General features: G+C 52.3%; 1 protein-coding gene across 15 annotated transcripts in view; it reads right to left on the bottom strand.

Moving 5' to 3' along the window:
- chico (insulin receptor substrate 1 chico) overlaps positions 1-27,500 on the bottom strand; it is a 164,058-nt gene that overhangs the window by 79,385 nt on the left and 57,173 nt on the right. For 2 of the 15 annotated variants that reach the window (XM_070125735.1, XM_070125736.1), the window contains exon 1: positions 23,726-23,858. The exons of 11 other annotated variants lie outside the window; for them this stretch is intronic. The gene's annotated coding sequence lies outside the window, so the exon portion shown is untranslated. Of the gene's footprint in view, positions 1-23,725; positions 23,862-27,500 lie in introns of those variants that run through there. 2 more of the 15 variants (XM_070125730.1, XM_070125731.1) reach the window with 2 other exon arrangements.

The raw sequence follows: 27,500 nt of genomic DNA, 5'->3' as shown, positions 1-27,500 counted from the left end.
ATGCAAGGAGGGGGAGGGAGAGGGAGATAGAGAGGGAGATAGAGAGGGAGAGGGAGATAAAGAGGGAGAGGGAGATAGAGAAAAGAGAGAGAGGGGGGGGCGAGAGGGGAGAGAGATAGGCCAAGGGAGGGAGAGGGAAAGGAAGAGGGAGAGGGAAAGGAAGACGAAAAGAGAAAGGTAGAGGGAGAGAGAGAAATAAGGAGACAGCCAAAAAGGGGAACAAAAAGAATAGGAAAAAAGTGAGGAAAAAAAAGATGAAAGGAAGAAAAAAAAGAGTAAGAGAGAAAAAAGAAGAGAAAGAGGGGGAGGGCGCAAAAGAAAAAAAAAGGGAGGGGAAGAGAGAGAAGGAGATAAGGCAAAAATACATCATTCGAGAGAGAAGGTGCGAGACAACCCACAGAACCAAGCACCAACTATCTATATTTGAGCAAAAGAATAGATAAAACAAAGAAAAAGAACATCAAACAAATAAACACAAGATAAAACAAGAAACACAGGAGAGTGCAAAGAAAAAAACATAAAAAAAAAGAGAAAGTAAGAAACACGTAATAGCGACACGACATAAACAAAAACAAAAACAAATAAACACACACAAACAAACAAACACTAAAAATACAAAGCAGAGTAATGATCATGTTGGATGACTTGCTTGTCTTCCTGATCCATGGCCAAAATAACTCAAGGTCAATGTCATGAAAATTACGAAGTGAAAAAAATGTAAAACGCACACGCACACGCACATACACACACACAAACACACAAACACACACACACACACACACACACACACACACACACACACACACACACACACACACACACACACACACACACACACACACACACACACACACACACACACACAAAACAGACGACGCCAACAGCTCTAAGATGCAAATTTGCGCTAGTTTGCATCATCGACCTGTAGGCTATATCGAACGATTCTTTTTTTTTTCTTTCTTTCTTTTTTTTTACCCACTTTGCAACTCAAGACAGGCCGCTGCGAACTTTCGTCACATTGCAACTTTATCACGAAATCCGCAAAGTTACTTTCTCTTCTCGCGGAAGGGGAGAGGGGAGGCGGCAGAGAAAGTGAAAGATACAATTGCGAGTGCCCTCCCCCCCCCCCCCACACACACACACCTCTGCCCTTCACCCCCCTCCCCTCTCCCCTCCCCTTCCTTTCAACTTCTTCCCTCCTCGTCTCCCCTCCCTCCCCTCCTCATCCCTCCTCGTCTCCCCTCCCCTCCCTCCCCATCCCTCCTCGTCTCCCCTCCCCTCCCCTCCCCTTCCTTTCACCCTCTCCCCTCCCTCCCCTTCCTTTCACCCTCTTCCCTCCTCGTCTCCCCTCCTCTCCCTTCTCATCACCTTCCCTCCTCGTCTCCCCTTCCCTCCCCTCTCATCCCTGTCCCTCCCTTTCATCCTCCCCTTTCCCCCTTCCCTTCTCCCCACTCCCTTCCCCTCCCCCTCCCTTTCAATAATCCCCTCGCCATTCCCTCTCCCCTTCCCCTCCTCCCCTCCCCTCCCTTGCAGGCTCACCCTACTAAACCGTGCGCTATCCTTATCGCTTTTTATCTTATCTTATCTTTCCTTATTCTATCAATCTTATCCTAATGCATCGTATCCAATTCTATCCCAACACATCACATCACATCCTATCCTATCCTCCGCTATCCTCACTCTTCCTTTCTCGCCCCCCCCCAAATAAATAAATAAATAAATAAAAATAAAAAATAATAAAATAAATAAATAAATAAATAAATAAATAAAATAAAATAAAAAATAATAATAAAATAAAAAAAATAAATAAATAAAACAAATAATAAAATAATCGCCCCCCAAATAAATAAATAAATAAAACAATAAAATAAATGAATACATAAATAAATAAAAAAGCAAGCAAGCAAAGCCCCCAAATCCACGAGGAAAAACAAGTGGCCGCGGGCGTGTCTCGGACCGGCTGAGGCAAAGGCAACTCCGCCCTCGGTGTCTCCGGCCGAGGGGACGCCGCGAGGGGAAGGGGCACTGGAGAAGCTGGAGGAGGAGGCCGAGGGGAAAGGGAGGGGGGAGGGAGAGGGGAGAGGGGAGAGGGGAGAGGGAGCCGGAGAGGGGAATGGGAGGGGGGAGAGGGGAGCCAGAGGAGGGGGAGAGAGGAGCGAGAGGAGGAAGAGGGAGCCGGAGATGGGAGAGGGGCTAGCAGAGGAGGCCGAGGGAAGGAGGGGGAGAGAGCCAGAGGAGGGAGAGGGAGCCGGAGAGGGGAGAGAGGAGCCAGAGAAGGGAGAGGGGAGCCGGAGAAGGCCGAGGAAAAGAGGGGAGAGGGGAGCCAGAGGAGGCCGAAGGAAGGAAGGAGGGAGGGGGCGACGACAGCCGGGGGAGGGCGAGAAGAGACGAAAGAGGCCGAAAGAAGGGGGGGAGGAGGGAGAGGAAAGAAGAGGGAAAGGGAAGACAAAGGAGGCCGAGGGAAGGAGGAGGCCAAAAGAAGGAGGGGAAGAGGGGAGCCAAAGGAGGAAATGGAGCGAAGGGGAGAAGGAGGCCGGAGGAGGAGAGTGCTGGAGAGCAAGGATCCGGCGGGGCGAGCTTCAGAGGAGGGAGCCCGAGGAGGAGCTAGAGAAGACGAAGCTGGGATGAAAGGAGGAGGAGGAGGAGGAGGAGGAGGAGGAGGAGGAGGAGGAGGAGGAGGAAGAGGAAGAGGAAGAGGAAGAGGAAGAGGAAGAGGAAGAGGAAGAGGAAGAGGAAGAGGAAGAAGAAGAAGAAAAAGAAGAAGAAGAAGAGGAGGAGGAGGAAGGAGGAGGAGAAAAAAGAAGAAACATTTAAATGAAATACCAGTTAAGAGAGACAAACAGAAGAAGAGAGAGGGGGAGAGGCAGCATAGGAGAGATGTACAAAAAGAAAGGAAATAAAAAAATAAAAGAATAAAAGAATAAAAAAAAAAATAAAAATAATCCACCATAATAAGAAAAGGAAAAAGTCAAAAGGGGGAAAATCGACCTAAAGATCCACACAAAAAAGGAAGAAACTGGGGGGAGGGGGAGAGGGAGGGGTGGGGGTGATAGCGCAGAAAAAGGGGTCAGCCGAGATGCACGTGGACGGGACAGGTCAAGTCAATCAACGACTCGAGGTCAGAATACACGATAAAGAAGGGGAAAGAGAGGAGGAGAAGCGGGGGAGAGGGGGAGAGGGGGAGGAGAGGAGGGGAGGAGAGGGGGAGGGTGGGGGGAGGGAGGGAGGGAGGGGAGAGAGGGGGGGAGGAAGAGGGGAGATAGTGGAGAGAATGAAGGAGAGAAAGAAGGAGAGAAAGAAAGAGAGAGAGAGAGAGAGAGAGAGAGAGAGAGAGAGAGAGAGAGAGAGAGAGAGAGAGAGAGAGAGAGAGAGAGAGAGAGAGAGAGAGAGAGAGAGAGAGAGAGAGAGAGAGAGAGAGAAACAGAGAGAGAGGGGGGGAGAAAAAGAGAGAGAGAGAGAGAGAGAGAGAGAACGAGACTAAATGAAAGAACGAGAGAGAGAAAGAGAGAGTGCCAGAGAGAGTGATGAAAAGTGAAAACCAGATAAAAGGTACAAACCTAAACACCGGGCAAAGGGGAGAAGCAAAGAAAGAAGAAAGAAGAACCAGCCACAGAAGGCGGGACGATGAGGGAGGGAGGGAGGGAGGGAGGGAGAAGGGGGCGGGCCGATGCAGGCATACACGACCAACCGACCACACCCCCTTGCACCACCCAGGGAACAAGGTGATGGGGGGGCAGGGGCGGGGCATGGGAAAGACGTAGAGAAAAGCGGAGAGAGAGAGGGAGGGAGTGAAGAAGGAGGAGGAGGAAAAGGAGGAGGAGGAGGAGGAGGAGGAGGAGGAAAAGGAGGAGGAGGAGGAGGAGGAGGAGGAGGAGGAGGAGGAGGAGGAGGAGGAGGAGGAAGAGGAGAAGGAGGAGGAGGAGGAGGAGGAGGAGGAGGAGGAGGAGGAATAGGAGGAGAGAGAGAGAGAGAAAGAGAGAAAGAGAGAGAGAGAGAGAGAGAGAGAGAGAGAGAGAGAGAGAGAGAGAGAGAGAGAGAGAGAGAGAGAGAGAGAGAGAGAGAGAGAGAGAGAGAGAGAGAAGAGGGAAAGGGAAAAACGTAGAGAAAAGCGGGCAGGAGGAAGAAAGGCAGGGGGAGAGAAAGGAGTGAGGGTTGAGAAGATGAGAGAAGGGAGAAAGAGGAGAGAAGAGGAGAGATGGGAAAGAGGGAAGAAAAGGTGAGAGAGTGGAGAGATGATGGAGGAGATAAGAGGATAAGGCGGTAAGGTCTGCAATGAAAATGAAGAAAACGAGAAAGACAGAGGCGATGGAAAAGGAAGAAAGTGAGAAAGAAAGGAAAGGAAGGAAGGGAAGGGAAGGGAAGGGAAGGAAGGGAAGGGAAGGGAAGGGAAGGAAGGGAAGGGAAGGGAAGGGAAGGGAAGGAAGGGAAGGGAAGGAAGGGAAGGGAAGGAAGGGAAAAGGAAGGAGAATGGGAAAGGAAAGGAAAGGGAAGGAAGGGAAGGAAGGGAAGGGAAGGGAAGGGAAGGGAAGGGAAGAGAAGAGAAGAGAAGAGAAGAGAAGAAGAAGAGAAGAGAAGAGAAGAGAAGAGAAGAGGAGAAGGAGAAGGAGAAGGAGAAGGAGAAGGAGGAGAAGAAGGAGAAGGAGAAGGAGAAGAAGGAGAAGGAGAAGGAGAAGGAGAAGGAGAAGGAGAAGGAGGAGAAGGAGGAGGAGAAAGAGAAGGGGGAGAAGGAGAAGGAGAAGAAGGAGAAGGAAAAGGAGGAGAAGGAGAAGAAGGAAAAGGAGGAGAAGGAGAAGAAGGAGAAGATAAGAGAAAAGAAAGTGAGAAAACTAAGAAAAGCGAAAGGGAAGTGCAGGGGAGGGAAAGGACGGGAGAGAGACCAAACAACGAGACGGGAGGCCAAGGTGCGAGATGGATGCGTTCTGGTGAATCATGTGTCTCGCCCCCCATCCCCCCCACCCCCACCCCCACCCCCATCGCCAAGCCTCCAAGCATCACACCGAGACGCAAGGACAGAGGGCGAGGCGGGGGTAGGGTGGGGGGGGGGGAGGTTTCGGGGAGCAAAGGAAGTGGGGGGGGGTCGAGGGGGGAGAAAGGGAAAGGAGGAAGAGGAGGAGGAGGAGGAGGAGGAGGGGAGGAGGAGGAGGGGAGGAGGAGGAGGAGGAGGAGGAGGGGGAGGAGGTGGAGGAGGAGGAGGAGGAGGAGGAAGAGGAGGAGGAGGAGGAGGAGGAGGAGGAGGAGGAGGTGGAGGTGGAGGTGGAGGAGGAGAAGGAGGAGGAGGAGGAAAATTAAGAGAGACCTCCAAGGGAGAGGATACGCCGGGTGGGGAGGGAGGGAGGGAGGAGCAGACAGCAGGCAGGAGAGAGGAGAGAGGACAGGAGAGGAGAGGAGAGAGGAGGGGGCGGGGAGCCAGAGCGGGAGGGCGGGCGGGCAGGCAGGCAAGCAGAGTGGAGGCCATGGCGGGGCGGAGAAAAGTGGCGTAGAGGCCCACGCCGGGGGCGACTTCCCCTCCTGAAGGCCCGGCCACGCCACCGGCCCTACGCGACAGGCGGGCAGGGAGCCAGATAAAAAAGAAGAAAGAAAAAGGAAAGTAAAAAAAATAACACAAAAAAGAAAACAAGAGCGCACTTTCGTGGGGGGGGGGGGCCGAGGCGATGCGACCGGAGGAAAATACCGGTAATTTTCATCCGAACCAGAAGTAAACAAGCGGAGGAAGAGGCAACATAAACAAGTGCCAATAACAACGCCACGAAAATACTGTAGTACCATAAATGGCCTTTATATTAATCAATACTGGGATAAAAATTGCAACATTGGATTATAATGACGGTTAATCATCATAGTTATTACCAATATCAAGAGGTAAAAATTAAAGTACTAACAATTACCATAATACTGATGATGATAATGATAATCATAATGAAATGATAATAACATTAATGATAATGATAATAATGATGATAACAACAACAACAACAATAATAACAATTATAATAACAATTTAAAAAAATAATAAAAAATAATAATGATGATAAAAACAATAACAATAATAACAATACAAAAAGAAAAACGATGACAACAATAACAATGACAATAACAATTATGATAATACCAACAACGACAACAATAATAACAGAAAGTGCCACCATGAATGAATAACCCAATTCACCCCCCCCACCAGCGACCCATTCCCAGCCCCCCCCCCCACCTCGACACCCTGCCCCCGGTGCATCAGCCCAATTAAAAAATATCTACTGGGCCAAAAAACTCAACTGTAGCACCGCCACGCACACGCACACGCACACGCACATACACACACACACACACACACACACACACACACACACACACACACACACACACACACACACACACACACACACACACACACACACACACACACACACACACACACACACATATACACACATACACATACACACACGCACACACACACAAATCCTTCCTTTCTTCTCTTTGAAGCTCGTGTGGGTAATATGTCTCCCGATCCGTGGGTACAAATGGAACGCCCGTAAGGAACAAATTCCATATGAATTGGATGCTTTTGTTTCCTTTTTTATTCATTTTTGGATTTCTTTTCCTTCTTCTTCTTCGTCGTCTTCGTCGTCGTCGTCTTCGTCGTCGTCATCGTCATCGTCGTCGTCTTCTCTTTCTTCGTCTTTTTTCTTTTCTATTTTCTATTTTTTTATTTATTTTTCTTATTTTTTATTAATTAATTTTTTTTTTGGTTGTGGGGGGGGTGTATTTTCAGAGGAGGGAGTTTTCATCTTCGCAAATACGTCGAAATGTAAAATAGAGAGCGCCGTTTTTTATCATTCTTTCTCTCTTTCTTTCTTTTTTGTCCTTGACCTTTCCCTTATTCTCTTCCTCCTCGCTCCAGCCCCGTTCTTCGCTTAAGCTCCTTCGCCGGTTACTCTCCCCCCCCCCTCTCCATCTTCCACTGTCTCCCCTGTTCGCTAATTTTCGGCACACGATTTTCCCTCTCCATCATCATCTCGGTCTTTTCCTTCTCTCTCCTTCTACTCTTACTCTCGTTTTTATTCTACTCATTCTTTCCCATTTCCACCCCCTTCTCTTTCTTTTTCTCTCTCTCCCTTTCCCTCCCCCTTTCCCTTTCCCCCTTCCCTCCCCCTCCCCTTCTTCTCTTTCTCGTTCATTTTTTCCTTTTATCATCATCTTCTCCTTCTCCTCCTTCTCTCTCTCCATCTCTCTCTCTTCTCTCTCCTCTCTCTCCTTCTCTCTCCTCTCTCTCCTTCTCTCTCCTTCTCTCTCACTCTCTCTCCTCTCTCTCCTCTCTCTCCTCTCTCCTCTCTCTCTCCTTTTCTCTCCTCTCTCTCATTCTCTCTCCTCTCTCTCATTCTCTCTTCCTCTTTCTTCTTCTTTATCATGATCTCTCTCTTCTTCTTCATTTTCTCCTCCTCCTCCCCCCCTCTCTTTTTTCATATTTTCCCTCTTTTTTCTTTTCTCCTCCTCCTCTTCCTCCTCCATAATGAACAACAAACGAAGCAATGCCCGGTCATAATCTATCTCGTAGCCTTGGTTGGCACACTTGGCTGCCGTCCGGGCTGTGTTCCCCTTCCCCTCCTTCCCCTCCCTCCCCTCCCTCCCCTCCCTCCCCCCTGGTCCAAGCCTTACACACACGCAAACGAAAATGCACATTTAAAGATAATAATAAAAAAAACATGTCCCCGGCTCGCTCTCTCTCTCGGTTCTCGGTTCTCGGTTCTCGGTTCTCGGCTCTCGGCTCTCGGCTCTCGGCTCTCTCTCTCTCTCTCTCGCTCTCTCTCTCTCGCTCTCTCTCTCTCGCTCTCTCTCTCTCTCTCTCTCTCTCTCTCTCTCTCTCTCTCTCTCTCTCTTTCTTCCGATCCCTTTTTCTTCTCTTGTCTACTTCCCTATTCTTGAAGCTATCGCCATCCCTTTCCCCTCCTTTTTCATCCCTTCCTTCCCTCCCTTCTTCCCTCTTCTTTCCTTCCCTTCTTCCCTCTTCTTTCCCTCCCTTCTTCCTTCCCTCCCTACTTCCATCCTCTTTCCCTCCCTCCCTCCTTCCATCTTCTTTCCCTCCCTCCCTCCCTCCTTCCCTCCTCTTTCCCTCCTTCCCTCCTTCCCTCCTCTTTCCCTCCCTCCCTACTTCCATCCTCTTTCCCTCCCTCCCTACTTCCATCCTCTTTCCCTCCCTCCCTTCTTCCCTCCTCCCTCCCTCCCTACTTCCCTCCTCTTTCCCTCCTTCCCTTCTTCCCTCCCTCCTTCCCTCTCTTCTTCCCCCCGCTTCCCCTCTCGGTTCCTCTCGACCTCACCCACAGACCCAATCAATCCCCGCTGTAGTGCCTTCGTTAACTGCCCCGCGCTCCCATCTCGGCTTCATTTCTCTCCACTCTTTCTACTTCCCTTGTCCCCTTTCTATTCCCTCCCTTTCTCTCTCTCTCTTTCCTTCCCACTCACCTATTTACTTACTCTCACTGTGATTCTCTGCCCTCGCTCAATCACTCACTCACTCACTCGCTCCCTCACTCACTCAATTAATCACTCACTCACTCGCTCCCTCACTCACTCATTCACTCACTCACTTAATCCTGCCTCCTCCCATTCCCTCCCTCCCCTCCTCCCATTCCCTCCCTCCCCTCCTCCCATTCCCCTCCCTCCCCCTCCTCCCATTCCCTCCCCTCCTCCCTCCCTCCCTCCCCTCCTCCCATTCCCTCCCTATCTCCCTCCCTCCCTCCTCCTCCCATTCCCTCCCTCCCCTCCTCCCATCCCCTCCTCCCTCCTCCCTCCTCCCTCCTTCATCCCATCCCCTCCCTCCCTCCCTCCTCCCATCCCCTCCTCCCCTCATCCCTCCCATCCCTCCCTCCCTCTCTCCCCTCCTCCTCCCATCCCCTCCTCCCTCCCTATCTCCCTCCCTCCCTCCCCTCCTCCCATCCCTCCCTCCTCCTCCCATCCCTCCCTCCCATCCCCTCCCATTCCCTCCCTCCCCTCGCCTCATCCCATCCCCTCCCTCCCTCCCCTCCTCCCTCCCTATCTCCCTCCCTCCCTCCCCTCCTCCCATCCCTCCCTCCCCTCCTCCCATCCCTCCCTCCCATCCCCTCCCATTCCCTCCCTCCCCTCGCCTCATCCCATCCCCTCCCTCCCTCCCTCCTCCCTCCCTATCTCCCTCCCTCCCCTCCTCCCATCCCTCCCTCCCCTCCTCCCATCCCTCCCTCCCATCCCCTCCCATTCCCTCCCTCCCCTCGCCTCATCCCATCCCTCCCTCCCTCCCTCCTCCCTCCCTATCTCCCTCCCTCCCCTCCTCCCATCCCTCCCTCCCCTCCTCCCATCCCTCCCTCCCATCCCCTCCCATTCCCTCCCTCCCCTCGCCTCATCCCATCCCCTCCCTCCCTCCCCTCCTCCCATCCCCTCCCATCACTCACGGGTTCTGTCCTTGCCCCATTCTTTCGGGCGGCCTCGGACTCCGGAGTTATTACCTCTCTGCGGGCGGCGCTGCTGCTGTCCCTCCGCCTGACCTCGCCTTTGCCATGAGACCTTGCTCCTCTTCCTACCTATTCGCCCACGAGGTCACTCACTCTCGGTTGTAATGATATTCTGTTTTTTTCTTTTTCTTTTTACTATATTCGTTTGTTTTCAATATATACCCTGTATGGTCCTGAGATGAAATTAAGATTATCATCGCCATCATCATCATCATCATCATCATCACCATCATCATCATCATCATCATCACCATCATCATCACCATCATCATCATCACCATGACCATAACCATAACCACAACCATACCCATCATCACCATAACCATCACCATCATCATCATCATCACCATAACCATCACCATCATCATCATCACCATCACCATCACCATCATCGTAATCGTCATCGTCATCGTCATCATCATCATTATTATTTATCATCATCATAATTCCGCTATTCACAACTTCGTGCAATGACAGCATACGGCCACAATAACAACAACACTGGCAGCACAAAACAACAACATTGGCAGCACAATTCAACAACATTGACAGCATAAAACAACAACACTGGCAGCACAAAACAACACCAGTGTCCGACAGTCTGGCCCAGGCAACATCAAATAACAACACCCTCCATTTGATACCACGAGCGACAAATATCACTTGCTCCACGAGGACATACGGCCACCAGGCAAACAAAACACTCCCCCAAAACAACAACTAAATAACAAAAACAAACTCACGAAATCATACTGAACATGAACAAGAATAACAATACTACGGACGAGAAACGAACATAATAATCACAAACCAAAAACACGATAAAAACAAGAGAAATACACACACCAAATAAAACAACAAAAATACACACAAAAACAAAAACACGAGAAAAACACACACCAACTAAAACAACAAAAATACACACAAAACAAAAACACGAAAAAACACGAGAAAAACACACACCACCTAAAACAACAAAAATACACACAAAAAACAAAAACAAAAAGGACAAATAACACGCACACAATATCAACTTCATAATAATACGAAACGCAGCAGTATTCACCACACGGTTACTTTTCAGTCCCCGAAAGGATCACTCTTTTTCTTTTCAAACTCATAACTTTGAACTCCCTACATATTTACTTATGAGGCATTCATTTTTTTTTTTCTTTCTTCTCTTTTCTTCTTTTCTCTCGTCAACATTCCACCTAAGATATTTTTCCTTTCATTGCGATTTTTGTTTTGTCGTGCCTGAGTGCTCGACGCTGAAGGTGCCCCCGGCGCTACGACAGAAATAGACCAATAACATACGTTGAACTTTTATAATCAAATATATTATCACACATGGAGCGATGCACCAATATTTATAGCAACAGCATTCCTGCCTGTCTCTCTGTCTGTCTGTCTGTCTGTCTTTTTGTTTCTTCCTTTCTTTCTGTGCTTATATGTTTTTTTGTCTGCCGGACTTTTATGATATACATTGATTGATTTAGACTGACTGACTGACTGACTGACTGACTGACTAGCAGATAGGCTGCCTAGCTGGCTGGCTAATGACCGACCGACAGACCGACCCACTGACTGACTGATGACTGACCGACCGACCGACCGACCGACCGACCGACAGACCGATCGACCGACTGACTGATGACCGACCGACCGACTGACTGATGACAGACCGATCGACCGACCGACAGACCGATCGACCGACTCACTGACTAACCGACTGACTGACTGATGACTGACCGACCGACCGGTCGGAAGGAGGCGCTACCAGATTCCAACCCATTTCCCCCTCGGGAGTTGGAGGTGGTATTTACTCAGCCGACGAATCCTCTCTGTCCTTTAGTGTCGTTGTTGATACTTTCACGGCGAATAAGTGCAACTGAGGCGTCAGTACCGAACCTTTGTTGAGGGGTGGGGGTGGGGGTGGGGGGTGGGGGGTGGGGGTGGGGGGTAAAGAGGGCGAGCAGATTTTGTGTTAAAGACCTCTAAAGAGATGGGTGTCTTAAGGGCCTACCTTCATTCCACTTACTTACTTACTTCCTCCCTTCCTTTTTCCCTTCCTCCCTACTCGTTCCTTCCTTCCTTCCTTTTTTTCTTTCATCCTTTCATCCTTCCTTCCTTCCTTCCACCTCCTTCCTCCCTTCCTTTCCTCCCTCCCTCCCTACCTCTCTTCTTTCCCTCTCTTCCTTCTTCTCTTCCTTCCCTCCTTTCCTCTCTTCCTTCCTCCCTTTCTCCCTCCCTACCTCTCTTCCCTCCCCCCGTTCCTCCCTACCACCAACCACCACCTCCTCCACCTCCCCCCCCCCCAATACCCCAGGCCGCCGCCACCCCCCGAAAGCGCTTACGGTGCAACAAGTTCATTATGCAAAGGTGTTCCGCGCTCGCCCCCTCGCCCCCCTCGCCCCCCTCGCCCCCCTCGCCCCCTCGCCCGCCCCCCTCGCCCCAAGGCCCCGCCGTGCCCCAACATAAACCCGCCTCGGGAATGATTAGATAACCCGGACGCATTGTATTCTGCCCGGCGCCCCTCCGGCAGCAGCATCCTTGACCGCGTCTTGGCGGTCCCCGCAGCGCCGCCGCCATACTAATCGGACTTCGGCCCCGACGGGAGGAGCGGAGGAAGCGGTGGAACTTACGGTTAGACGGCGGAGGGGGGGGAGGGGGAGAGGGAGAGGGAGAGGGAGAGGGAGAGGGAGAGGGAGAGGGAGAGGAGAGGGAGAGGGAGAGGGAGGGAGAGGGAGAGGGAGAGGGAGAGGGAGAGGGAGAGAGAGAGGGAGAGGGAGAGGGAGAGGCAGTGGCAGTGGCAGTGGGAGAGGGAGAGGGAGAAAGAGAGAAAGAAAGAAAGAGAGAGAAAAAGAGAAAGAGAAAGAGAGATTAAGAGAGAGAGGAAACTAAATCGATGAACGCGGCCGACCCTTCGATGATGTTCAACGCCCGCCCGCCCGCCTGCCCGCCCGCCCCCCCCCCCTTCCCCCGCCTCATGCCCGCCCATTCCCGATACCCACCCACCAAGGGCATCATCGTTCCTGGCGAAGGTAGCCTATGGAGAAAGGCCTTCGCCGACCATGCCACGAAGACTTAACTACCCCCTTCCCCGCTTTCTTCTCCTAAGCTCTTCTCTTCTTTTCCCCTGCTTCTCCTTTTCTTTCTCCTTCCCTCCCATTATCATGCTCATTCTCCTCCACCTACTCCCCCTTATAATTCTCCTTTTCCTCTTCAGTTTCATTATCATCATCATCATCATCATCATTATTCTCATCATCATCTTTCTCCTCCTCCTCATTTTCATTCTCCTCCTCCTCATTCTCCTTCTCCTCCTCTTCCTTATCCTTATCCTCCTCCTCCTTATCCTTATCCTCCTTATCCTTATCCTCCTCCTCCGCCCCCTCTTCATTCTCATTCTCCTTATCCTTATCCTTATCCTTCTTCTCCTCCTCCTCCTCCGCCCCCTCTTCCGCCCTCCATCTCTTCCGCCTGCCCCGTCGCCTCTTTTCGGTTTCCTTCCCACAATCTACGCCTCCCATTCTTGCGATCTTTCCTCGTCCTTCAGTCACCAACCCATCTTTTCCTTTCAACATACGATTCCATCCAAACTGTTCCACTCCGTCTAAATCCCCCTTTCACTCCACTCCACCCCACTCCATTTCGCCTCACTCCACTCCAATTCACTCCATCCCATCCCACTCCACTCCACTCCACTCCCTTTCCCTCCATCCCACTCCACTTCCCTCCACCCAACCCCACTCCCCTTCCCTCCATCTCACTCCACCCCACACCACACCATTCCAATCCACCCTACTCCACTCTATTCTACTTCACTCCACCGTACTCCACTCCGATTCACTCCCCTCATGCCCTTCGCGGGCGTTCCCTCCTACCCTCATCACCGTCCATCAGATTTAGATCAATTATGTTCATCCTCCTCTGGCCCACATCCGCCCCCGAACTCCAGCCGACCCCTCTCCCTCTCCCGTCCTCGTCCCCTCTCCCGTCCTCGTCCCCTCTCCCTTCTCCCTTCCCCTCTCCCGTCCTCGCCCCCCCTCTCCCTTCTCCTTTCCCCTCTCCCGTCCTCGTCCTCGTCCGCTTCTCCCTTCCCCTTTCCCTCTCCCGTCCTCGTCCCCTCTCCCGTCCTCGTCCCCTCTCCCGTCCTCGTCCCCTCTCCCGTCCTCGTCCCCTCTCCCGTCCTCGTCCCCTCTCCCTTCTCCCTTCCCCTCTCCCGTCCTCGTCCCCCTCTCCCTTCTCCCTTCTCCCTTCCCCTCTCCCGTCCTCGTCCCCTCTCCCGTCCTCGTCCCCTCTCCCGTCCTCGTCCCCCTCTCCCGTCCTCGTCCCCTCTCCCGTCCTCGTCCCCTCTCCCTTCTCCCTTCCCCTCTCCCGTCCTCGTCCCCCTCTCCCTTCTCCCTTCTCCCTTCCCCTCTCCCGGCCTCGTCCCCTCTCCCGTCCTCGTCCCCCTCTCCCTTCTCCCTTCCCCTCTCCCGTCCTCGTCCCCTCTCCCGTCCTCGTCCCCTCTCCCGTCCTCGTCCCCCTCTCCCTTCTCCGTTCCCCACTACCGTCCTCGTCCCCACTCCCTTCTCCCTTCTCCCTTCCCCTCTCCCGTCCTCGTCCTCGTCCCCCTCTCCCTTCTCCCCTCCCTCTCTCCCTTCTCCCTTCCCCTCTCCCGTCCTCCGCCCCCTCTCCCTTCTCCCTTCCCCTCTCCCGTCCTCGTCCTCATCCTCGTCCGCTTCTCCCTTCCCCTTTCCCTCTCCCGTCCTCGTCCCCCTCTCCCTTCTCCCTTACCCTCTCCCTCTCCCGTCCTCGTCCGCTTCTACCTTCTCCCTTCCCCTGTTCCCTCCACCGTCCCCCTCTCCCTTCTCCCTTCCCCCTCTCCCTTCTCCCTTCCCCTCTCCCGTCCTCGTCCCCCTATCCTTTTCTCCGTCCCCCTCTCCCTTCTCCGTCCCCCTCTCCCTTCTCCCTTCCCCTCTCCCGTCCTCGTACCCCTATCCTTTCTCCGTCCCCCTCTCCCTTCTCCGTCCCCCTCTCCCTTCTCCGTCCCCCTCTCCCTTCTCCGTCCCCCTCTCCCTTCTCCGTCCCCCTCTCCCTTCTCCGTCCCCCTCTCCCTTCTCCGTCCCCCTCTCCCTTCTCCGTCCCCCTCTCCCTTCTCCGTCCCCCTCTCCCTTCTCCGTCCCCCTCTCCCCTCTCCGTCCCCCTCTCCCTTCTCCGTCCCCCTCTCTCCTTCTCCGTCCCCCTCTCCCTTCTCCGTCCCCCTCTCCCTTCTCCGTCCCCCTCTCCCTTCTCCGTCCCCCTCTCCCTTCTCCGTCCCCCTCTCCCTTCTCCGTCCCCCTCTCCCTTCTCCGTCCCCCTCTCCCTTCTCCGTCCCCCTCTCCCTTCTCCGTCCCCCTCTCCCTTCTCCGTCCCCCTCTCCCTTCTCCGTCCCCTCCTCCCTTCTCCGTCCCCCTCTCCCTTCTCCGTCCCCCTCTCCCTCTCCGTCTCTCCTTCTCCCTTCCCCTCTTCTCCCTTCCTTCCCCCGCCCTTAAAGCTTATTCCTATCTCCCCTTGCCCTTTCTTATGCCCTGTTCCCCGTTCCCTGTTCCCTGTTCCCATGTACCCTATCCTGAGGCCTCTATCCCTGTCCCCTTCCCCTTGCTCTTGCCTCCTGTCCCCTAACATGTCCCCTGTCCCCTCTTCCCTGACCTCTATCTCTGACCCAGCCCCCTGTGTCTGACCCTGCCCTCTACTCCCTGCCCGTCCCCAGCCCCCTGTGTCTAACCCTGCCCCGTACGCCCTGCCCGTCCCCAGCCCCCTGTGGGTGACCCTGCCCTCTACTCCCTGACCCTGTCCCCAGCCCCCCGCCCTCTACCACCTGTCTCTGCCCTCTACTCCCTGACCCTGACCCTGTCCCCAGCCCCCCGCCCCCCGGCCCCTGCTCCCTGTGTCTGACCCTGCCCCCCCTCGTCCTCCCACTGACCACTCCCCTTAACCCCCGTGTGGCCTGTACTGGTTCATGCTGGTTCGCCATATCCGAACCCCTCACCCGCCCTCCTTTCTTCTCCCTCTCCCCTCTCCCTCTGCTTCTCCCTATCCCTTCCCCTCCGAACCCTCACCCTCCCTCTCCCTTCCCCTCCGAACCCCTCATCCGCCCTCCTTTCTTCTCCCTCCCTCCTCCTCCCTCTTCCTCTCTCTCTCGTTCCATGCACTTCTTGCCATTTATCTTCTCTTTCTTCTTCCTCTCCCTTTCCCCCACTTTTCTCTGTTGTGCCATGCTCCCTCTTTCACTATCCACCTCCCTCCTTGCATCTTCCATCATCCCCTATCACCCCCACTCCCGCCCCCACCCCCACCCCCACTCCCACTCAAACTCCCACTTCCACTCCCACTCCCACTCCCACTCCCACTCCCACTCCCACTCCCACTCTCCCTCTCTCTCTCCCACTCCCACTCTCACTCTCTCTCTCTCTCTCCCACTCCCTGAGGTCACCGCCCACCGCCGAACCGACACCGGGGCAGACGTCGGTCGGCCCCAACGCGAGGCCCTCTCTGCAGGACGACTCCCTTCTCCGACCCCTCGTCCACGCGCACATCGGAGGGGAAACGGGCGGGACTACTTACCGAGGGGGGTGTCTGCCACTTGCCACATGCCTGCCTGCCTGACGGCCTGCCTGCCTGACGGCCTGCCTGCCTGACGGCCTGCCTGCCTGACGGCCTGCCTGCCTGACGGCCTGCCTGCCTGACGGCCTGCCTGCCTGACGGCCTGCCTGCCTGACGGCCTGCCTGCCTGACGGCCTGCCTGCCTGACGGCCTGCCTGCCTGACGGCCTGCCTGCCTGACGGCCTGCCTGCCTGCCTGCCTGCCTGCCTGCCTGCCTGCCTGCCTGCCTGCCTGCCTGCCTGCCTGCCTGCCTGCCTGCCTGCCTGCCTGCCTGCCTGCCTGCCTGCCTGCCTCTCTCCCTCCCTCCCTGCCTCCCTGCCTGCCCGCCCGCCCGGACCATCTTCCTGCCTGCCCTGCTCATCTGTATGTGTCCTCCGCGTCTGCTCTGCGCCGTCAGCGTCGCTCACGCCCGCCCGTCCGCAGCGCCGCAAGGAAGTTCAAGGAACTCGAACCCATGCCGTGTCCTCGCCCGCGTCGGAGGCAATCGATGGCCGGCCCCCTCTCGCTGCCCCCTTTTTTTTTTCTCTCTTCCCCCCTCTCTTCCCCATTTCCCCTCCCCCACAGCTCCATCCCCTCTCCCCCTCTTCCCCATCTTTTCTCCCCCTGTTCTCCCATCTTTTCTCCCCCTGTTCCCCCATCTTTTCTCCCTCTCTTCCCCATCCTCTCTCCCCCTCTTCCCCATTTCCCCTCCCCCACAGCTCCATCCTCTCTCCCCTTCTTCTCCATCCTCTCTCCCCTTCTTCTCCATCCTCTCTCCCCTTCTTCTCCATCCTCTCTCCCATTCTTCTCCATCCTCTCTCCCATTCTTCTCCATCCTCTCTCCCATTCTTCTCCATCCTCTCTCTCCTTCTTCTTCATCTCTCCCCTTCTTTCCCATCCTCTCTCCCTCTCCCCCATTCTCTCCCTATCACTTTCTTCACTCCCTTTCCTTTATTGCTTTCTTTTATCTCTGCCCTATTTTTTCCCACTTCTTTTTTTCATATTTCTTCGATTTTCAGTTCTCCTCTTTCCTTATTTCTGTCTTATTTCTTCGACATTCTTTTTTCTTCTTCCTGCTTTTCCTCCCTCTCCCTCTCCCTCTCCCTCTCCCTCTCCCTCTCCCTCTCCCTCTCCCTCTCTCGCGCCCACGCTCACTCTCTCTCACCCTCACCCTCACCCTCACCCTCACCATCTCTCTCTCTCTCTCTCACCCTCGCCCTCTCTTTCTCTCACCCTCTCCCTCTCTTTCTCTCACCCTCTCCCCCCTCCCCTACTTTCCCCCCTCCACTCCCCTTTCCCTCCTTCTTTCTCCCCCCCACCCCCTCGACATCTCTGTTTCTGACATTTCTTCAATTCTTAACGATATTCTTTCTTCTCTGGCATTTTCTCCATAGCCCCCCCCTACCTCCACCCACCTTTTTTCCATATCCTTTGAATTATCGTATATTTTTCTTATCCCCACTTTTATTGCTTCTTTTATTTATCCTTCTTTTCTAAAAATAACTTCTGTATCCTGTCTCCCCGATTCCTTTTCACTTTCACAGTTTTCTATCTATCTATCTATCTATCTATCTATCTATCTATCTATCTATCTATCTATCTATCTATCTCTCTCTCTCTCTCTCTCTCTCTCTCTCTCTCTCTCTCTCTCTCTCTCTCTCACACACTCTCTCTCTCTCTCTCTCTCTCTCTCTTCCCTTTTATTTTATATATCTCTTTCTTCGCCTACCTTTCCTTCACGCTTTCTTCCTCCTTCCTTCCTCATCTTCTTCCTCCCCTTCTTCGATTCCCTCCTCTTTTCTATTTCCATTTTCTTCTCCTTTCCTTTCCTTTCCTCTCCATTTCTTTTTCCTCTCATTTCCTTCTCATTCCCCCACTATTCCCGATTCTATTTTTCCTTCCTTATCACCATAATTTTCCCCCCATTTTCCATCTACTTTTCCTTATTTTTCTTTTTTTCAATTTTCCTCCCCTTCCTCTTTCTTTTCCCCTTTCCCTCCCTCTCTCCCTCCTTCCCTCAATCTCCCTCTCCCTCTCCCTCTACCTCTCCCTCTCCCTCCTCCCATCCTCTCCCCTAACCCCCCTACCCTCCCTCCCCCCCTTCCCTCCTTTCCTCCCTTCCCTCCTTTCCTCCCCTCCCTCCTTTCCTCCCCTCCCTCGAAATCAGGACGAAATCCCATCGCCATTCCCAATGCAAAAATACAGCACCGATACGTTCTAGGCCGCGGCATAAAATTTGCATCTTTCTTCTTCCCCTTCCCCCTTCCGTTCTGCCACCCCCCCCCCCGCCCCCCTACACTCCGCACCCCTCTTCCGCCTCCTCCCCGCTTTCTCTTCCCTTCTTTCTTTCTTTCTTCCCTCCCTTACCTCTTCCTTTTTTTCTTTTTCCCCTTTATTTTCTTTCATTCTCTCCTTTCACCCTACCCCATCGTCCCTTTTCAATACCTTCGTTTCTTTCATTTCTTTCCCTTCTTATTCATCTTCCTCTTCCTCCTCTCACACCCTTTTTCCTCCGCCTTCTCCCTCCCTCCCTTCCTTCCTCCCTACCTTCCCTCCTCCCTCCCTCCCTTCTACCCCACCTCAGAACCCTCCCACCCTTCCCCCTTCCCCCCATCCAACCCCCTCCCCCTTCCCCCTTACCCCCACCTAACCCTCCCCCCCTTCTCCCCCATCCAACCCCCTCCCCCCCTTCCCCAACACCAAATGCGTCCGTTACCCCACTCACCAACCACACGCCCCGCCTCTCAACACAAAACGAGTTGCGTGAGATCCTCAACCGCGTTCCATTACCGCAATGATCACAGGCTTAAAAAAAAAACAATAATAATAGAGAGAGAGAGAGAGAGAGAGCGAAAGAAAGAGCGAAAGCGAAAGAAAGAAAGAAAGAAAGAAAGAGACAGACACACAGATGAACAGAAAGAGACAGAACAAAGCCAACACCAACCCGAGACGCGGAATCGAAATCCCATCCGCCCATCGGATTCACATCGAATCCGGATCGAAAAATCGCCATCTCCAAAGGTCTTTAATGACACCGGGATCCAAAACCATTGCTTATAACCGCGGCAACCCACAAACACTGACAGTATACGTGCGTGCGGCCAGGGATAAGGAAGGGCGTTGCTGAAGCTAGCAGTATACCATGCAGCCACGTCAGTCAATATTTACCTGTAAAGAAGAGAGAGAAAAAATATAAATATATATATACAGAGAGAAGTATTGAAGAATCTTGTTGATCTTAATAATTAAACCTTAAGAAGTATAAAGAAAAGGAATGTAAATACGGCATACTGTTGAAGCACCGACCTGTACAGAGCATACCCTGGCTCAACAGACAGATAAATAGTACAAACGGTGCAATCAAACAGACGCAAATACGGGGACGGACACACACACACACACATGCACGCACTCGCACACATTCAGACTTTCTACGCACATACCAGTACATTATTCCAACTCTACTCCTATTCCTTCCTTCTGCCCTTTGCTCTTTGTGTCCGAGTCTAGAAAAAATGGATCAAGATAAACGATACGTCCTAACTGTATTTCTGTTTTATTACCGACAGTCGTGTTTCACGATGGCATGTGGCAATACCATTGGATAATCCTCCACGTTGACACTTCCCAACGTTGTCACCCCCCCCCCCCCGGCCCCCGAAACGAGAAGCGCCAGGCCTACCCCGGGGGACAGGGGCGAGCCCGGGGCGCCAGGCACATCAGCCATAAATACATCCGTTATCCGGAAGAGCGGCCTGAAGGCGACGGGCCGACCGGACGGAGACACTTCCTACTAAGTGCGTGGCGGCGGCGGCGGCGGCGGCGGCGGCGGCGGCGGCGGCGTAGGCAGTGTCGCGAGTGAGTGCGGGCCGGAGTGCAGGCGGGCGGCCCACCACCACGTTGTGACGGGCGGGCGGCCCGCGCGAGCGACCATCTGATCAATACCTTCATCCATCACACCACTGACCTTCAACACCCACCTTTCCAGAGCCAAGACCTTCGCACACCAACAGACCGCACGCTTTATTGTTTATCCGCGGCCCGAGACACGGTCCTCTGGCGAAAGCGTTGATGCGCACTCCCTGCCCTTCCCTTCCTTTCCCTTCCCTATCGCAATGTGTCGTATCCCATCCCATCCCATCCTATCCTATCCTATCCTATCCTATCCTATCCCATCCCACCCCATCCTAACCTATCCCACCCCATCCTATCCTATCTCACCCCATCCTATCCTATCCCACCCCATCCTATCCTATCCTATCTCTCTTCCTCGCCCGCCCTTCCCCGCCGCCGCCGCCGCATCAAAGCCCCCGGCGGCCCAGGCCCAGGACCCGGCGTGAAGTGCGTGATACAGTGGCCTCCGACGCAGAATACGAAGCCTCCACAAAGGGTGCTGCTCCCTTCCCTTCCCTTTCTCCCCCACCCCCCCATTCACCCTCCCCCACCCCCCTGAGCCCTCCCGATCCGTGTGGGCGTCTCGACTCTTCTATCGCGCGGGGGATTGCGTAGTTGCGAGCGGTCACGAGGCCCACGCGAGCGAGCCTCCCCAGCGAGCGCCCAACTACGTCTCACCCGCCCCGGGCCACGTCCCCTCGCCGCCGCCGCCGCCCGCTCGCCCGCCCGCCAAGTGTCGCCCTCAACACGCGTCCACACAATGCCTCCAACCTCAACCACTCGCATCTTTACTTCTCTTGTTTCTTACTTCGAGGAAAATAAAAGGTTCGCAACCCCTATCCTCTCTTGCCACTTCTACAGGCCTACTTTCAGCCGCAGACCCTCTCTCGCACTCCCTCCATCTCTACGCTCTCCGTTCTAGGTAGACAACAACTACAACAACATAAAAAAGCGTAATCCTTCACACTAAAACTCCCCCACGTAGTTATTGTGCCCCCCCGCCCCCCCCCCCCGCTCACTCACCCCAAAACTAAGGATCTCTCACTTCTCTCACTTCATTCACTCGAACTTGAACTTCCTTCCTGCCCCCCCTCCTCCTACACCCACCTCGTCCCCCACGCCCCCACGCCCGCACGGAGAACCAACCGAGTACAACAGCGTGGTAAATTCAACCCATGTTATCACCCACACGACTCGGCACCAGGACGCCCTCGCCAGCCCCCGGGAAGTCCCCTACGCCGGACCCTCCTTCACGGGCGCACCCCGCCCCACGCAGGACAACCAAACAAGCAATCAACCAAACGTACAGTCAACCAAATAAGCAATCAACAAACAAGCGCTCAACCGAACAAGCAAACGAGCAATCAACCAAACAAGCACGCAATCGGATAATCAACCAAGCAAGCAGTCAACAAACAAGTACTCAACCAAACAAGCAATTAACAAAACAAGCAATCAACCAACCCTTCCCCCCACGCCCACACACGCCCACAACCCACACTCAAACCCGCTTCCATGCCTTCCCAAGCACCCTGGCATCCTAATCCCCCCCCCCATACACAGGGCCACACTAATCAGGGACATGCAAGGGTACGTAAGAAGACCAGGAGGACGGTGCGTAAGAATTAGGGGAAGGAGGGAGGGAGGGCGGTGTGGAGGAGGAGGAAGGAGAAAAAAAGAGGAAGGGGAAAAGGAAGATAGAGGGGAGGAGGAAGAGAAGACGAAAGAGAAGGAGGAAGAGTAAGAGAAACAGAAAAAGAAAGATGATGATGATGATGATGATGAGGAGGAGGAGGAGGAGGAGAAGGAGGAGGAGGAGGAGGAGGAGGAGGAGGAGGAGGAGGAAGAAGAAGAAGAAAAAGAAGAAAACGAAGAAGAAGAAGAAGAAGAAGAAGAAGAAAGAGAAAGTGAAAGAGAAAGAGAGAAGAGGAGGAGGGTGAAAGAGGAAAAGAGGAGGGCGGCCCATCCTCCGCACCGAATCCAGCGACGCATGACAGCGCACACAACAATATCTGTTCAACCTCATGAAGTCTCAAAGGCCCGGGGGGAGAGGGAGGGGAGGGGAGGAAGGGGGGTTAATGGGGAGTGGGGGAGGGGAGGAAGGGGGAGTAATGGGGAGTGGGGGAGGGAGGAAGGGGGTATGGGGAGTGGGGGAGGGGAGGAAGGGGGGGGGGTTAATGGGGAGTGGGGGGGGGGGGGTTGAAGGCGCGCGGGTGACAGAAACGAGAGGTAATTAGCGTTAAAGAATAGGCGTATGGGCGTACGACCGTCCATTATAAGCAATGTGTTCTGACGAGAGATAATGATCCTTTATTATTTCCAGTCTCAGAAAAGACAATAATATGTTTGTTAAACGAAGAATATAGAGACGATAGCTACGCTAACAATAATAATAAATATAATAGTAATCATAAAGATCTTGCTAAAAACAACAATATGATTAAGAATAAACAATGAGAACGACGACAAAATAATGAAATAATAAAACAACAAAATAGAAATATCCTCCAGAACAACAATAATAATTACATCAACAATATCTACAATAATAACAAAAACAATAATAACAACAATAACAATAATAATGAAAATAACAAGGGCAACAAATATAACAATAATAATGAAGTTAAAATCAAATAAAACTATATAAAATAATAACAAAAATGACAATAATCATAATCATAATAATAATAATAATAATAATAATAATAATAATAATAATAATAATAATAATAATAATAATAATAATAATAATAATATAACAACAAAAACAATAACCACGATAATAATAATACCAATAATAATAATAATAATAATAATAATAATAATAATAATAATAACAATAATAATAACATCAACTACAACAACAACAACAAAACAACCTATAATAATATCAACAATAACAACAATAGTAATAATATCAATCATAATAATAATGACAATCAATGACAATGATATTGATTAATGATATATAATGATATGAATAATAATACGAACAACAAAACACAAACAAAAAACAACAAAATAATAATAATGACAACGATAACCATAATAAAAACAACATTATTCATATAACAGTAACAATTACAACGAAAATACTAGCAATAGGCCTAATAGTACCAGTGAATAAGATCCTAATAATCAGAAGTACCATTAAACACAACAATCTTTGTCTTAAAAAGAACTATAAATAAAGATGACAACACCAACAATAGCAACATCATATCCTTGAATTTAAAACCACCACCACCATTGAGAAAATCAGCGACAAAAGCAACACCATTACTCCTATTTCCATCACCGGTACCGCCACCCACCCCTACTTCCGCCGCCATTAGCAATACCACGATCGCCATAATACCACCCTGTGAACAACCAGCCCCGCCGCCGCCACACGCAAGGGCCGCGTCAAGGAGCTTTGAAAAAAAAAAAATCTGAACAAATAGTTTCATCGCACCGGCCGCGCCCCTCTCCGTCGCCCCGCCTTGCACCCCAGACTTCATTAATTCGAAGGAAAACAAGTGAACGAGCCAGACGTCATCCCAACCCAACCATCTGTTGCTCTTCGATAGCCAGCTACAGGGAGCCTGACGCTATCCCGAGCATCTGTCGCTCTTCGATTACCAGCTACGAGGAGCCACGGGAGGGTGTCCTCGGCCACCAGCTGGTCGCCCGAAAGATCCTTACCGAACCATCTGCCAGAGAATAAACCAGGCGAAATTGGGAGACAGATGGCAATGACTCACCACCTGGAAAGACGTCCAACGGTCTCCCACCACCTGCACGAGAATCCCGAGTAAAAGCCAGTTGGACGGAGCGGTACCAAGGGGGCAATCGCCACTCTTCGGCCCCGCCAAACATGACGCAACACCGCTGGGCCGCCTCCCTCGCCCCGCGTTCAACTGCGCGGACAAGTACTGATAAACAAATACACTGGCTGGCTTGAAGTGTCTGCGTCCGTTAAAATGCCGCCGCCCAACTGAACGTATAGATTATCTGGCCCAGGGTAAAGTATGTCCTGATGTTATCGACAGTCCGAATCCATTTCCTGCTCGCCGGAGTATGGAAGCTGTGGTTATGCGACCTAATAACTTGATCGAGAGAGCTCATGGGTCCTTTTCGCGCACGCCCGCCGGTGCATAAACAGACAGAGACAGAGAAAGACAAGACAGACAGTGGTTTAAGTATGCATAACTATCATTCAATGCACAACTATGTGCATGCGCTCCTGTGTCTTGGTATCATGCAAATGCAAACACTCATATTCCAGCAACAAACTTTTGTGAAACTTTGAGCGCCATCCTCGTCAGCGTTGGGAAACACTCACTCCACCTTGGCGAGCGTGGCCTGTTTTCCATCTAGAAAGATCCAGATATTTCTAGAGCGTTCCCTTGCCTGACCGAACAGCCCTAAACCCGTGACAGACACGAGTACCCGTCGCCCAGTCATACACAGGGACGCTCACATGCTGACGACGAGAAGGACGCGTCAAAACAGGTCAGAGGGGGCCGGCCTCCCGCTGCCCGATGCTATGGCCGCCGCCTCCTCCGCTGGTGCCTATGGGGGAGCGGCACCTGCCTCCGCATACGCCTCTCCTCTCCCTCATTAAAAGTAGCACAGGTCTCCCTTCACCCAGTCGCCACTCGGGCCACATTCCAATCTACATACCGAGCGCAGCGATAGGCCTACGAACAAAAACCCGCACCGATATAAATGGCACATGGGGCGGGCGGAGGTGAATCACACGCCCACAAACACACACACACAAACACACTCCACCACGGCGTCGCCACCCTCACCCAACCCCCTCTCCCCCCCCCCCTAACTGGCAAGACGTCAAACCCGCTCACAAACACGTGATTTCCCCCATCCCCCCATCCCCCCCACCCCCAAACCTCCTGGTACTCATGACGCGCTATTACAACATTTGTTCGCCGCTGGTAAACATCATCACCTGTTTGCGTCTCCCGGCCCGTGATTGGCCCGGCCCAAGTGCGTGGCCGCCTCCGCCAGCCAATCACGGCGGGCCTGGTTATGCCCCACGGTGAAGAAGCGACCTTGGTGATGCAACTTCTAAGTTTGTTTTTGTTTTGGGGCGTAAATATCACCTGCACAAGTTAGGCGGAGTTAGATTACATCTTGCATCGCGCACGGGCTGTTGGGCGCTAGGACTGCGCGGAGATGCGACATCGGGAGGACGAGGGAAACGTTTTCGAAAATAGCACGTAGAAGTCGTTTTATATATAAATACACGCACACACACGCACGCACGCACACACACACACACACACACACACACACACACACACACACACACACACACACACACACACACACACACACACACACACACACACACACACACACATTCACACACATAAATATATATATATATATATATATATATATATATATATATATATATATATATATATATACATACACACACACATATGTATGTGTATGTATTATCCCAAACATAATAAACACGCGCCTCCAACGCCAGACATCAGCGATCGTATTTTTACGTGCAGCCTCGTGCCCGCCCGTGGCACAGGCGCGCGCCCCCTGCACCTGCTGCCCGAGAACGCGCCCGCAGCGTAATCGGCCTTTCACGGGGCGCGTTGGGGCGTCGGGCGCGATATGCCTCGAGGCCGAGACGCTCACGGCATCAGACGACGCCCGCCGCCGCAATCACCTTAAGGATGCCCTATAAATAGCCGGGGCACAAATAAGTGTAGGCCCGCGTGCCAACCCACAAACAATACGACGGCGGGGACGCTGCCTCACACGCGCGTCCGCAGCCAGGCCCTCGCTTCTGCCATTCCGCCAAGGCAATTACGCGTGTCATCATACCCAAACTTTCCGTGCCCAAAAAATGCACTCGGTCCCGCAGTCGCTCCCGCACTCGCGTAATACTCAGCCCTGCTACTTACACCCAAGATATGAGGGCGAAGGAGAAACACAGACGGGAGAGAGAGAGAGAGAGAGAGAGAGAGAGAGAGAGAGAGAGAGAGAGAGAGAGAGAGAGAGAGAAAGAGAGAAAGAGAGAAAGAGAGAGACAGACAGAGCCAGAGACAGAGAGAGAAAGAGACAGAGAGAGAAAGAGACAGAGAGAGAAAGAGACAGAGACAGAAAGAGACAGAGACAGACAGAGACAGAGACAGAGACAGACAGAGACAGACATCCAGACAACAGAGAGTGCGAGACGAGGAAGGGAAGTGGGAGTAGGAACGAGAGGGAAGGCGGGAGGGAGGCGGAGAAGGCCAAAGGGAAAGTGCACGAGCGCTCGTTCTGCTCGTTCTGCGAGTGCTTGCGGCGAGTGCGCTTGGAGCTCCGAGGGGGAGGCAAGAGAGAGTCCCGGACGTCGCGCCCGGTGTCTTGCCGCGAAGTAGGACAAGCCATGACGCGAGGATTTTCCTTTTAATGTACGAGAGAGATGTACCGGTTTAACCTGTCATAATGGCAGGCACGAGGTTACGTAAGGTGCCGTGGGGATGCTGAAATCATTTTTGTTTATTTGTTTTCGTTCCTCTTTCACTCTGCCTGGCGCCGTTCATCATTTAATCTCGTTTACATTTCACACTCGAAAATCAATTGGGAAAATTGTTTAACCTTGGCTGTATTTCCTTCGTGATCGCCTTCCTTGACTTCACGCAGAGTGGGGGGCAAAGGATAACAAATAATAATAAAGAACGTGAAAGAAGAGAAGAAATTGAGACACAAAACAGAAAAGAGCGACGTAAACATTAAGCCAATGAAAGACACACACACAGAGGCATAGACAGACAAATAAACGGACAGACAAACTCCCAAGAGCCACCCGAAGACTCCCCCCCCCCCAGTAGCGTATCCGAAACACAAACCTCCGAACCCCCGACCCTTACAACCCGATTTGACCTCCGTGACATTTCAACCCCGCGCTTGTGACCTGTTTCCGACGTGTCTGATCCAGTGAGCGTTCACATTCACATTAATTCGAGAAATTTTGTAAACAAATTTTCATGTTTGCGAATTTTTAAAAATACTATTGAAGTTTGCGAAATTTTAAAAATCAATATTCAAGTTTGCGAATTTTTAAAAATAATAGTCGTTTGCGAAAATTTCAAAATAATATTCAAGATTGCGAAATTTTAAAAATAATATTCAAGTTTGCGAAATTTTTAAAATAAAATCCGTTTGCGAAATCTTATAAACCACATTCCAGTTAGAAAAAAATTATAAACAATATTCAAGTCACAATGGGTATAAAAATATATATAATCCTGTTAAGTTTAATGGCGCCCAGTGCTTAAAAAAATGTTGATGATGCTGGGGAGGGAGAGGGAACGGAGGGGGAGGGGGAGGGAGAGGGAACGGAGGGGGAGGGAGAGGGAACGGAGGGGGAGAGGGAACGGAGGGGAGGGGGAGGGAGAGGGAATGGAGGGTGATGAGGGGAGGGGGATGGGGGGAGAGGAGAGAGGAATGGAGGGATAAGGGAGGGGAATGGAGGGATAAGGGAGGGGAATGAGGGGATAAGGG

This window comes from Penaeus vannamei, chromosome 9 (assembly GCF_042767895.1).
Source record: "Penaeus vannamei isolate JL-2024 chromosome 9, ASM4276789v1, whole genome shotgun sequence".
Taxonomy (NCBI): domain Eukaryota; kingdom Metazoa; phylum Arthropoda; class Malacostraca; order Decapoda; family Penaeidae; genus Penaeus; species Penaeus vannamei.
This window is presented reverse-complemented; position numbering and strand designations above follow the sequence as displayed.